General features: G+C 35.8%; 1 protein-coding gene across 1 annotated transcript in view; it reads right to left on the bottom strand.

The window, feature by feature from the left end:
* Window positions 1-13382, bottom strand: part of KCNH7 (potassium voltage-gated channel subfamily H member 7) — a 166461-nt gene that overhangs the window by 34260 nt on the left and 118819 nt on the right. The gene's annotated exons all lie outside the window — the stretch shown is intronic.

Raw genomic sequence — 13382 nt, 5'->3', positions numbered from 1 at the left:
GAAAAGACACTCAACTCTTGCTTCTCTGTGTTTAGCTCTTTTGAGTTTCATATATATATTTTTAATTCTCATGTTGAATTTATTAGTACAAATATAACCATTGAAATGCATTTTGGGGGGAAGAGGGAAGAGGCACATTGTACAGTGCCTCACAATGTTACTTAAGGATTTCCTACCTTTCTGAGTCAACCTTGATATTACTGTCCAATATAGCTGAAAGTAATCATGAATTATTTAAGATAATTTAAGTATATGTGACCCATAGATTATATGTGACCCACTGATTATATTCAAATTATATTATATTTGAGTTAACTTACAATGATTATTACTTTAAATATTAAAGCAGCCACGGGGATCCTGGTTCGCCAGGGATCCCTTCGGTCAGCCTGACTGTGGTTACACTATAAAAGGACCCACAAGAGATCTGAAACACAGAAACTGCTATTTTCAATCTTGTCTCCTACACTGAAGAGTCACCCAAAGAAGTGGGTCAAGGGTGCTTCAGAAGAAAACCCGCAGAACATGAGTTTTGGTCATGAATTCGCCATAGGCTCATGCTTGTGCAAGTCACTTCATCCATCTGTGTTTTTTTTGCGAGAGAATAAAATTTTTTTTACAATATTGAAATTTGTCATAAGTTACCAATAGTGTGTTAATCGTCAGACACTGCTCACCCAGCTCTGCACAGCTGTAGGGACTCAGACTCTGTGCTGGAGTTCCTGTGTTGCCTGGCTCAGACCCGAACGAAATGAGCCTTCCTCTATTTGAGTTCCTAGGAACTCAGCTGAACCTCTGTCCTTAACTGGAGCTTCCAGGCTTCACCCACATGACCGGACTCTTGGCAGATTTTCTACTTGGACTAAAGCCCTATTTCAAAATGCAACTTGCTTAGTCTTTGCCCATTTCTGCAAAGACTCTTCTCACTTTTTATTGTGATTCCGCAGCTCTGCTCCTCTCATGGAACCGACCCTCTAAGTCGCTGATCCCTTCTACCTGTTGAAACTATCACATTGGATTTCTTGGCAAGTGATGATAGACTGGAGTTAAGCTAGGTTTGGACACTATGTTTTGAAAGAGGGCTGCTCTATTTGGGAGTGTTAAAGTATGAAAAAAACACTGTTCATTGGCATATAATTTACTTTTCCTATGAAACCCACTGTTGTGGTCTCAGTACAACTCTCAGATGTCTCCATACAAATAAAAAATGGACTCTCAGTCACCAAGAAACAAGTTAGATATGCCTCTTTTCCCTTAATATTTAGCTGTAATAAGGTACAAATGGCATTTTATATTTCACATGTATAGGGGAGATAGTGCTACTGTTATAGCTGGAATAAGAATACTGACCTTGTAGTGGCTATGTCTGGCATTCTCATGAAATTTCTCAGTTATACTATCTAAGCATAGCTCGGGTATAGAGGGAAACTTGTGCATGTGTGTGCATGTGCATACATGCTTTTTCACTTGGAAGATGCAGATGCAATAGAGGTAGAGGAGATTTATTTCTCTGAGTGTGTTTTATTAGCTATGGAATTAGATAGGCATGAGAAAAAGTCTAGTTTTATTACTTACTATTTGTGACTTTGGTCAAGTCACGACTTTTGAGATTCAGTTTCTTCTACTACAAAAAAACTTAATAATATGTACTTGACAGGGTCGTGCTCACAATTAAATGTGCAATAACATATGTAAATCATCCCATGCATTGTAAATATTTAAGACAGTTCACTCTGACCCTACCTTTCTTCCTTCCTCCCTCCTTCCTTTCCTTCCTTCTTCCTTCCTGTCACAAATATTTAGTGTTCTGAGCCCTGGCTGGTGTAGCTCAGTGGATTGAGCGCAGGCCTTTGAACCACACGATCGCTGTTCGATTCCCAGTCAGGGCACGTGCCTGGGTTGCTGGCCAGTTCCCAGCAGGGGACACACGAGAGGCAACCATACATTGATGTTTTTCTCCCTCTCTCCTTCCCTTCCCCTCTAAAAATAAATAAATAAATAAAATATTTTTAAAAAATTACTGTCCTGAAGAACTGACAGGTTCTTTTTAGTTCAAAATTGAGAGATACAGCACCCACTGTGTTATTTTCTTTCTTTTTTTCCTGGTGAATAAGAAATCCCCTGCTAAGATTTGTGTTCCATTACCTCCACAGAGTTTAAACATTCTGTGCTCCATTGCCTCAACAGGGTTTTAGAATTCTTTTCCTTTCATTTCTCTAACCATTGTTCCCTGTTTCTGACTCCTGTTAAATGTTTTGACTTACTTGTATTTAGGTTTTCACTGTGAGTTGTGTTACGACCTTTAGGTAGTTACTAAAATCAATTTACAAGTATGTTCTTGGAATTCTAGTATTAGAATCACTCACAAATACTGAAAAGGAAGTTGGGAGAGTTTTTTTTAGCACCAGTGTCCAGTGTCCTTGTTAAATGTTGCCATCTCCTAATGATCATTCTATCGGAAGTAACACTCGTTGGAAAGAATAACCTCAAGTTGGAGGCACCATAGAATTTGGTGGAGAAGCCTCTGCACGGGGGAAACATTCACAGATCTTAGCATGACGGACTTGCCTAGATTAAATAATACTCCTGTGGCATTAATCGTTACCTGAGTTTCTTAAGTTAGTTACATAGATCACTCAAGTAAAATGCAATAAAAGTTAATATTCTGTAACTAAATCCCTTGTCTAGAATTTTGCATATCTCAACTAAGTTAGCAGCTTTGGAATCTTATGCCTAAGTAAAGGCGCTTTTAAAAGGCGAGTTAAAAGAAAGGGAGCTGTAGTGAAATAGAGATAAAAAACATTGAAAAAGAATGGGAAAATGAAAGGTTTAAGCAAATATTTATCTAAGGCACCCCATTCCATTGGTCCCAGCAGGTGGCCTTTCTCTCTTCCTACTCACTGTGCTTTTTTGGGGGTGAGGTTTAGTTCTTCTGCTATATTACCTGATTTGGAACTTCCTTGGATAGCTCTCAAATATTGCCATATTACCCTGCCAAGCAGATCTGGCTGCAAAGAGTAGCCACATCAATTACAAACCAGGACATAAGCTGGTTTAATGACTGTCATTTCTACTACCGCCTACACAACCTTCTTGTCTGTCACGTTCTGAAACACCAAGGAAACAAAGCATCTTTCATTGTGTAGATCCAATGTTTTATTGACCAAGTCTGAGTCCAAAGGCCATGGAACTGGAGCACTGTACAGAATCAGCTTCGTGGCTTGCATGTGGAAAAGTACTCCTTATTCCTTTAGCAAATATTTATTATCCACCTGTATACCAGGCACTATGCTAGGGATGGGAGCACAATAGTGAATGAAACACACTCTCAAAATTGACCTACTTTCAAGCCTTTCTCTAAATGCCCAGATTTAAAAAAAACAAGGTTTACCCAGAAGTTCCCACACTTGGCTTTCCATGCCAAATTTGGGTCTTGGTGATGTATGATTATAATACTAGTCAGTTTTTAAATGAACCCTCAAGGTAACAGTAATAATTTCCAATTTCACCTTTCTAATATTGACTGTTATGTAGGCAGATTTTTAAAAGTCACCTGAAGTTTCAGAAATTTTTTTCAGAAAATTTTTCCAATGCTGGTAGACATCCTATGTCTTTATTATGATACAGATCACTTGAATATTTTATTAATGTAAGATTAATTTCTCTTGAATTTCTGTAGATAAAACTCTTTAGAACTCTCAAATGAATGAGACATTTGCTCTTTTAAGTGAATATGAAATGTTTTCTGTGGTCATTAAATCAACTCCAAAGCTTAGAACCCGAAGTTTAAGAACATCCAAATAATAATTAGCCAACAAATACAAAGCAAGGTAACAGTATTAAATCAAAGTAAAACTCTCTGCAGAAATTACACAGAAATCACGAACTACTCCATAGCAAGCGTCTAGCAAAAATGAGCAAACATATTAATGTACTTAACTTTAAAAGTTAAGTATAAAAGTACTTAACTTTATGTTAAACTTCCCTCAAGTGTACATATGCTGACATGCATCTAATGGGATAAATATTGTAATATTTGCAATTATGTAGCATGTAAATTCAAATTTTCTCTAAACTGAGCAGTGCATATAAAATTTAGAAGCAAATGGATGTTGAAGTTGTGAGCCTTGCAACTTCTGATTTGATATATGTGTGTTCATTAAAATGACATTAGTTATATTGACTTTTTAATAAATAAATGTTTAAACTTAAATATATATTAATACTAATAAAGCAATGACATGATCTGTATTATATAATGGAGCTTAATCGAAAGAGAATTTTGACCCAGATCTGTGATAGAGTATAATTAGAGAAATGCACTCTAGGCTTCAGTCAGTGGGGCCTAAGTAGGAAACTCTCATAATGAATAAAGGTTTTTCTCTTTTTTGATGTGACACTACTATATTACCCTTCAAGGTGGGACCTGCTTTAAATTTTACTCTGGGAATAGTTCTTTTTTATTTTTTAAGATTTCATTTATTTATCTTTAGAGAGGAAGGGAAGGAGAGAGGGAGAGAAATATCAATGTATGGCTGCCTCTTGTGTGTCCCTTCATGGGAACTGGCCCATAACACAGGCGTGTGCCCCGACTGGGAATTGAACTGTGATCCTTTGGTTCACAGGCCCGCGCTCAATCCACTGAGCTACACCAGCCAGGCTGGAATAGTTCTTTTATAATCATTTTTAAGTATGATTTTGTTTTTTATATACAGGAACTATATACCTTGTGGGTGACAAAGGTGACTACCTGTCTCAAACCATGATTCTCTTCTCCAACCAGCAGTTTAGGGTTTCTCTTTGTTCCTATGAAATTAGTCTCCATGCTCCTGTCCCCACCTCCATGTGATTAAAGAAGGGCAAAGGCTGCAGCAGAGAAACTTATTTCTTTGTTCAAGTTTTACCTGGCAGCTGATAGATAAGAATTTCCAAAAGCAATTAAATATCCACAATACAGTATGGGGCAAAAGTAGGTTTACAGTTGTGAGTACATAAAACATAGAGCTTATTCTTATATTATAATTTAGTAATTATGATGTAGTTTTCATACAAATAACTCTAAATCTACTTTTGCCAAACCCTGTAAATTGACAATAAACTTTATTATTCTTGCCTCAAATTTAGAACACAGGATTCATTGTTTGCTGTTTTTTTATCTGGGTTGCAAAACACTCACTATGGTGCTTACATTTTCGAAGATCTGTTGGCAGAAAGTCAATAATTGAGTTTTTATCAAGATTCTCTCTAGACTCCTTCCATAGTTTTTAAAAACATTGCATTTGCTTTCAAAAAGAATAGTAATGTATTCTTTTAGATAATTAATAGATACCCACTATCCACTAGTATTAGAGAGTTGGTCTACACTGTAATGAATGGCTTTGATTTGTTTTACGTAGTGTAGCCGTATGTACACGGAGGCATTCCTAAAGGTAGGCTAAATCCCAAAGGCAGGCTGAATCCCAAAGCAGGTGAAAAGGCACATTGAGAAAGACAGTCTGAGCGTGGCGAATGGTTCTGCTAAACAGTAAATTAATCATATGGACAATTTTGATAACTGTGAGAACTAAATTAGAAAAATTTCTGGAAAAATTCTCTGAGTCATTAAATACACTTAAATCTTGACAAATAAGGATTAGTCAAAACACAAATTAATATTCCCTAAGAAGCACTAAACTTCAAGCATGATTATCAAAGAGATTATAGAAGTAATACATTAAATCTTCAATCTCTTCGTGAAAAATATTAAGTCTATATATTTAATATTTTATGGCATTTTCTAATTCTGATATAATCATTGTTTGCATGTGGGAATTCAGCATTTGATAAATCTTTAGCACTTATAAAATACTAAACCTCGCTTTTGTTATTTCTAGAAGATAATGTCCTTTCTTAATGGACTCTGTAATTGAGAGGTCATCCAGATCATATTATTTCTATGGCTATGGTTTATCATTAAGGAATAAGAAATACATATTTTTCATCTTTCCTTAGTGATTGCTTATTTAATATTTCATAATTAACCATTGATCATGATAAGTGGATTCTTTCGGTAGTTTTAAAAATGCAACAACTGAGAAGGGTGGAAATGGGAGGGAGGGGGAGCACGGGGGGGTGGGATGGGCTGGGAGTAATAGACAGAAAACTGTACTTGAAAAATAATTAAATAAATTAAAAAAAGAAAATAGCTTAAAATCATCAATCTGTGAAATGGTAAAAGTTCTTGTTTTCTTTTTATATCTTACTGTTACCTATAAAAAATTCAGAATTTATTATATTTAGTGGTCATTTGTTGGGGGGGTACATTTGTACTGTGTAAGGATTGATGTGGAAATTAAAACCTATACTATAACAAAAAAATGCAAATATACATAACCGTGGTCTAAAACTCAAATTGTTTTGCCATTTACTTTCATACTTTATTTTTATGTGGCTGATGAATATTAAAAAATATTTTTTGTATAAGACAGAAACCTGTACTTGAACAAGAATTAAATAAAAATTATATTAAAAAATACATTTTTTGTATGGGGTCATCATATCTGGCCAAACTGTAGGCAACACAGACTATTATTGGAATCCATGACTAAGGACTTTTATAAGTCTTGAGAAAATTAAGTAATCTTTTACATGTAACTTTGCAATGATTAGTATATGGCTACACAATTTAGAAAAAGACCCAGATAAACAGCAGAAAAACTTGTCATACATGGACATGGGAAACAACATCATAAGCCCTTGCTCAGTTTTGGTACAAATAAATGTTCCTAAATGATGAAACAGAGTCTTCCTTCCCATGTCTTCCTCTTCCCTTTCTCACAGCTCCTGCCCTCAGCTAACAGCATCACTGTGAGATCTTTCTTTGTTTTCAAGAGGACATAAACTTTAACCTAATGCAAATTAAGTCAGGGCCAAGGATGAGTTGGAATGTGGGTGATGGCACGTGTGCAGAGGGGAGTTACAGCTATTACATACATGTCCTGTTACCCAGTCTCTAGAATCCTTCTTCTAACTCAGCAAAGCTGACAAAAGGTGCATTGCAGTTTCTGAAATAAGGTCTCCAGGGAAACCTCAAAACCCACTAGGATTTCTAAAGGTAACAGGAGGGATCTGCATCCTCAGAAACTATTTCAGGAGTATACCCTCAACCCTCCCATATCTTGAGAGGTCAAGTAAGGGAAAGGATAAACAGACTATAACTATAGTGAGGTATATTAAATGATTTGCAAGTGCTTCTTTCTAAATAGATTAATTGTAGATGACCTAAGCTTGTTCACAAAGTAGGGAACTGGAAACAGGGAGGTGCCATTGGCAAGATAATGGAAAGAATGACTTAGGTTCTGGCTGGTATAGCTCAGTGGATTGAGCATGGGCCTGTGAAGCAAAGAGTCACTGGTTCAATTCCCAGTCAGTGCACATGCCTAGGTTGCAGGCCAGGTCCCCAGTAGGGGACACATGAGAGGCAACCACACATTGATGTTTCTCTCCCACTTTCTCCTTCCCTTCCCCTCTCTCTAAAAATAAATAAATAAAATATTAAGAAAAAAGAATGACTTAAGTACCACCTTGCGCTTCATATACCGTCTTAAACTCGAATATACTTCTATGTCTCAGAAACATTGCTCATGTATGATATTTTAGAATACATATTCTGATTTATTTATTAATTTTATATAAATAATATAGACTAGCCTATTTTTTCACATGTAAACGCTCAAATATAGGTGCATGAAAGAGTTTTATTTATGGGAGAACTAAGATACCAACCTTTGTCTAGGATTCTTTCAACAATTGTGACTTGCCATAGCTGCCCATGAGATTGGATTTCTAGAGTCGTTTCCAGTATAGTGAGATGTAACATGTTTCCTATTTACTTTATTTATTGGTTTTATCAATAAGTAACAAAGAATAGAAATATAGCACACAACCCATTTTCATTTTATACCAGTTACAGTATTTGTTCTCTTAAAATAGTATAGCTAAACAACAATGCAATTGTTTTCTAGAGAATGTGATGTTTATATCAGCAATTATGTAACCTTTTGCAAAATGGCAGAAACTTACAAAATAGTTTTATTCATCCATCAGATTTCTCTTTTTTTTACAGAAGAGAAATATTGTATTGGTTCCTGTTACCCAGCACCCCGCTCGAGACACTCTTGTATTCCTTCACGTTTCTACTCCCACCAGTTGAGTTGTAAACCAGCTATGTGTGTTTTGAAACCTATTTATGACAGCTGTATTTGTTAGTAGAATTATATAATTTGATTGTATAGTGCATAAAGGAATAAAATATGGGTAAACAAAGACAGCAGATCTGCCTCATCTCCCACCATGAAAATAAAGGTAAATGCTTTGAAAAACCTTTAAAAAGGGGAGGAACAACCACAAACAACGCCCAGAGCAAGTAGAAGGAATTAAACAACCAAGATCGTAGTGGACTTAAATAACATAGAGACTAAAAGCACAGTTCTAAGAATCAATAAATCCAGGAGCTTGTTCTTCAAAAAGATAAACAAAATTTACAAGCCTTTAAGCAGACTCATCAAGAAAAAAAAGAAAGGATCCCAAAATAAACACAATCAGAAATGAAAGAGGAGAGATTACAGTTGATGCCACAGATATATAAAGGACTGTAAGGAATTACTACAAAGAATGATATGCCAAGAAATTTGAAAACCTAGGTCAAATGAACGAGTTTCTAGAAAAATATAATCTTCCAAAACTGAATGAAGAAGAAGCAGAAAGCCTGAACAGAAAAATTACAGCTGACAAAATTGAAACAGTAATAAAAAAAAACACCCCAACACCTGAAAGCCTTGGACTGTATGGTTTCACAGGGGAATTCTACAAAATGTTTAAGGAAGAGCTAACCCCTATATTTCACAGACTATTCTAAAAAATCCAGGAAGACAGAAGACTCCCAAACTCTTTTTATGAATCCAGCATCATCCTAGTCCCCAAACCAGATAAAGACACAACAGAGAAAGAAAACTTCAGGCCAATATCACTGATGAACATAGACACTAAAATCCTCAGCAAATATTGGCAAACCGCATCCAGCAATACATTAAAAAGATCATACCCCATGACCAAGTGGGATTCATCCCAGGGATGCAAAGATGGTACAATATTTGCAAATCAATAAATGTAACACATCACATAAACTAACACAAAGACAAAAACAACCTGATCATATCAATAGATGTAGAAAAAGCATTTGATAAGGTACAGCACCCATTTATGATACTAAACACTCAGCAAAGTGGGAATAGAGGGAGCATTCCTCAACCTAATAAAGGGCATATATGAGAGACCTACAGCCAACGTCATACTCAATGGGCAAAAACTAAAATCTTTTCCACTAAGATCAGGAACAAGACAAGGTTGTCCACTTTAACATTTCTATTCAACATAGTATTGGAAGTTTTAACCACAGTGATCAGAGAACAACAAAAAAATAAAAGGCATCCAAATCAGAAGAGAAGAAACAAAACTGTCTTTGTTTGAAGATGACATGATAGTGTACATGGAAAATCCTGTAGACTCCACCCCAAAACTGCTCAACCTAATAAATGAATTTGGCAAAACAGTGGGCTACAAAGTTAACATTCAGAAATGAAAGGCATTTTTGTATGCCAACAATGAAATATCAGAAACAGAAATCAGGAAAAAATCCTATTTGATATAGCAATGAGAAAAGTAAAGTACCTAGGAATAAACCTAATCAAGAAGGTATAAGATCTGTACTCAGAAAACTACACAGTGCTGAAGAAAGAAATTAAGGAATACACAAACAAATGATCATGGATTGGAAGAATTAATATCATCAAAATGTCCATACTACACACAGCAATTTATAGATTCAATGCAATACCTATTAAAGTGCCAATGACATACTTCACAGATATAGAACAAACATTTCAAAAATTTATATGGAACCATAAACTACCCCAAATAGCTGCAGTGATTTTGAGAAAGAAGAACAAAGTAGGATATCAAACCTGATATCAAACTGTATTACAAAGCCACTGTAATCAAAACAGTATGGTACTGGCATAAGACTGGATACATGGACCAATGGAACAAAACTAAGAGCCCAGGAATAAACCCAAGTCTCTATGGTCAGTTAATATTTGACAAAGGGGGTCGCAGCATAAAATGAAGCAAAAATAGCCTCTTCAATAAATGGTGCTGGGAGATATGGACAGCTACATGCAAAAAAAAAAAAGAAATTTTATCACTAACTTACACCATACACAAAAATAAATTCAAGGTGGATAAAAGGCTTGAATATAAGTTGTGACACCATAAAATCCCGTCAGGAGAAGATAGGCCAGAAAATCTCAGATATTTCACGCAGCAATATTTTCACTGATATTTCCCCTAGAGCAAGGACATAAAGGAAAGAATAAATAAACAGAGCTTCATCACAATAAAAAGCTTCTGCATGGCTAAAGAAAACATCAGCAAAATGAAAAGGGAACCAACTGTATGGGAAAAATATTTGCCAATGATATGTCAGACAAGGGTTCGATCTCCAAAATATATAAAGAACTCACATGACTCCACTCCAGGAAGATAAATAATCCATCTAAAATTGGGTAAAGGACCTGAACAGGCACTTCTCCAAGGAGGACATACAGAGGACCCAGAAATATATGAAAGGATGCTCAGCATCACCAGCCATGAGACATGCAAATTAAAACTACAATGACATGCCACTTCACACTGGTCAGAATGGCCATCATAAACAAACCAACAAACAAGTGCTGGCAAGGGTGTGGAGAAAAGGGAACCCTAATGCATTGTTGGTGGGAATGTAGACTGGTATAGCCACTGTGGAAAACAGTATGGAATTTCCTCAGAAGACCAGAAATGGAACTGCCTTTTGACCTGGCAATTCCACTGCTGGAACTATAACCTATGAATCCTGAAACACCAATTCAAAAGAACCTGTGCACCCCAATGTTTATAGCAGCACAAGTTACAATAGCCAAGTGCTGGAAGCAGACTAAGTGCCCATCAGTAAATAAATGAATCAAAAACTATGGTACATTTACACAATGGAATTCTATGCAGCAGAAAAAAAGAAGGAGCTCATACCCTTTAAGATAGCATGGATAGAACTGGAGAACATTATTCTAAGTGAAATAAGCCAGGTGGCAAAAGGCCATATGATCTCACCTGTAACTGGAACCTAATAATAAAACAAACAAACAAACAAAATATAACCAGAGACATTGAAATTAAGAACAATCTAACAATAGACAAAGAAAATGGGGGAGGGGACAGTGGGGAGATGAGTTTTCAGGAACTACTATAAAGGATACATGGACAAAACCAAGGGGGAGGGTGGAAGCAAGGGAGGGAGATGAGTTTGGCTGGGGTGGCGGGGAGTGGTGGAGAGAAAATGCAGACAACTGTAATTGAACAAAAATAAACTAATTAAAAAAAAAACAAATGGACAGTAACCAGAGGGAAGATGGGAGGGGATAATGGGAGAAAGGGTGAAGGGTTTTCAGGAACAACTATAAAGGACACATGGGCGAAAACAAGGGGTGATAGAATCAGGGAAGGGAGGTGGGGATAGCTGGAGTTGGGGAGAGTGGAGGGAGAAAAAGCAGAAAACTGTACTTGAACAACAATAAAATTCAAAAGTATTTAATTAAAAAAAAAAAAGAAAAAAAAACCCTTTACAAAGGTCAGTCACTTAAAAATGCAGCCACAGCTTACTTTTGCATTAGGCGTAGGAGCCTAAACATTTATAAAGTAGAAATGTTTATAGTTCATTAAGTCTGATTATAATCCAATAGTAAGAAAAAATATTAAAAAATGACCAGAAAATCAAAAATACATGGAACATAAGAACAACATTCTACGATAACCTTTGGACTAAAGAAGTAATTTGAAAGTAATAAAAGAAAGATACCAAAACTCATGGATCTACAGAAAAACCTTCACTGAAAAAAAATGTATAGTTTTAATGCCTTCATTGTTATACAAGAAAGACTCGAACAATAAAAAGATCTTAATGCAGGTGTTAAGAATAATAGGACAATCCAAAGAAATAAAAAAAGAAGGGATTAATGAAAATAAATGCTAACAATGAACAATAGCAAGAATAACTTAATCCAAAGTTTAGTTCCTTGAAAAAAACAATGAAATACAGGGTCTAGCAGAATTAACACCTGCTTGAATATGGTTGGTAGGGTAATAATCTGGGTGTAATAATTTATATTTTTAATTTAAATATTTAACCTAAAATGCCACATGGTGTGTTTGAGTGTGATATTGTTATGTTACCAAATTATATGCTTATAATTTTGTAATAAAATATTTTGTAGTTAAAAACAAGTGTTATTTGTGCCAGACCCCGTATATAAATATTTGAAAGGTCTGCTAAAAGAGAAAAGACAGACCAAAAATAAAGAAGTTTAGGAAGGAGAAAGAGGATGTATCTGCTGATTCAGAAAAAATTAAGTTATAAGAGTTATAACCCTACATGCAACTCTATAACAACTTTGAAAATCAAATAAATAAGGATAAATAAGTGGATAAATAAGTTCTTGAAAAAATATAAATTGCCAATATTTACTAAGGAAGAAATACAATAAGTAATTACCATACTAGAGTTGGTATGGTGATTAAAGATCTACTGTTCAGACCACCAGGACCAAAGGAAACTAAGAAAACAATCTCGTTTACAATTGCATTAAATACACCCCCCCCCAATAAATTTGACAAAGGAGGTAAAGACTTATACTTGAAAAATTATAAGAAAGAAACTGAAAAAGATACAAAAAGGAACAATGGATTTGGTATTGGTGAAAGGTTACCTGGGGGAGAGGTCCTTGTTTCTCCAGTTTTGACTGTTGCTAAGCACCTGGGGCTTTCTGCCCTGGAGATCTTCTATAGTTGACCCACTGTGCTTGCTTTGCTCGTTTCTAACTGCCTGGTCCTGGAAGTGTATTACAGACAGAGTTTTGAATCTTGGCACTACAATCTATAAGCTCTGGAAGCTTGATTGCTAATGGCATAGTGTGAAATTCCTCCAAATTGAAATTAAGAAAGAATGATATAAGTGCTAGATCTCCAAAATGGTGACTTAGGTAAACCTGGCTCACCTCTTCACATAACTGCATCAAAATTACAACTAAGCTATAGAAAAATAATCACTCAGAACTGGCAGAAATAGAATTGAATAGCAGTTCTGCAACCATGGAATTAAAGAAGAAACCACATCCATTCAGACTGGTAGGAGGGACAGAGACTTGGAATGGGCTGGTCCCACAAGTATGTGTGGTGGATAAAAATCAGGAGGGTTATCTCAGAAGTGAGGGATCCCAGCCCCACACCAGGCCCCCAGCCCAAGGTTCCAGTAC

The sequence above is a fragment of the Sturnira hondurensis genome, unplaced genomic scaffold (assembly GCF_014824575.4).
Source record: "Sturnira hondurensis isolate 20B ecotype Veracruz unplaced genomic scaffold, ASM1482457v3 Scaffold0004136, whole genome shotgun sequence".
NCBI classification, from domain to species: Eukaryota; Metazoa; Chordata; class Mammalia; order Chiroptera; family Phyllostomidae; genus Sturnira; species Sturnira hondurensis.
Note: the sequence above shows the minus strand (reverse complement) of the source record. Positions and strands in the feature narration are given on the sequence as shown.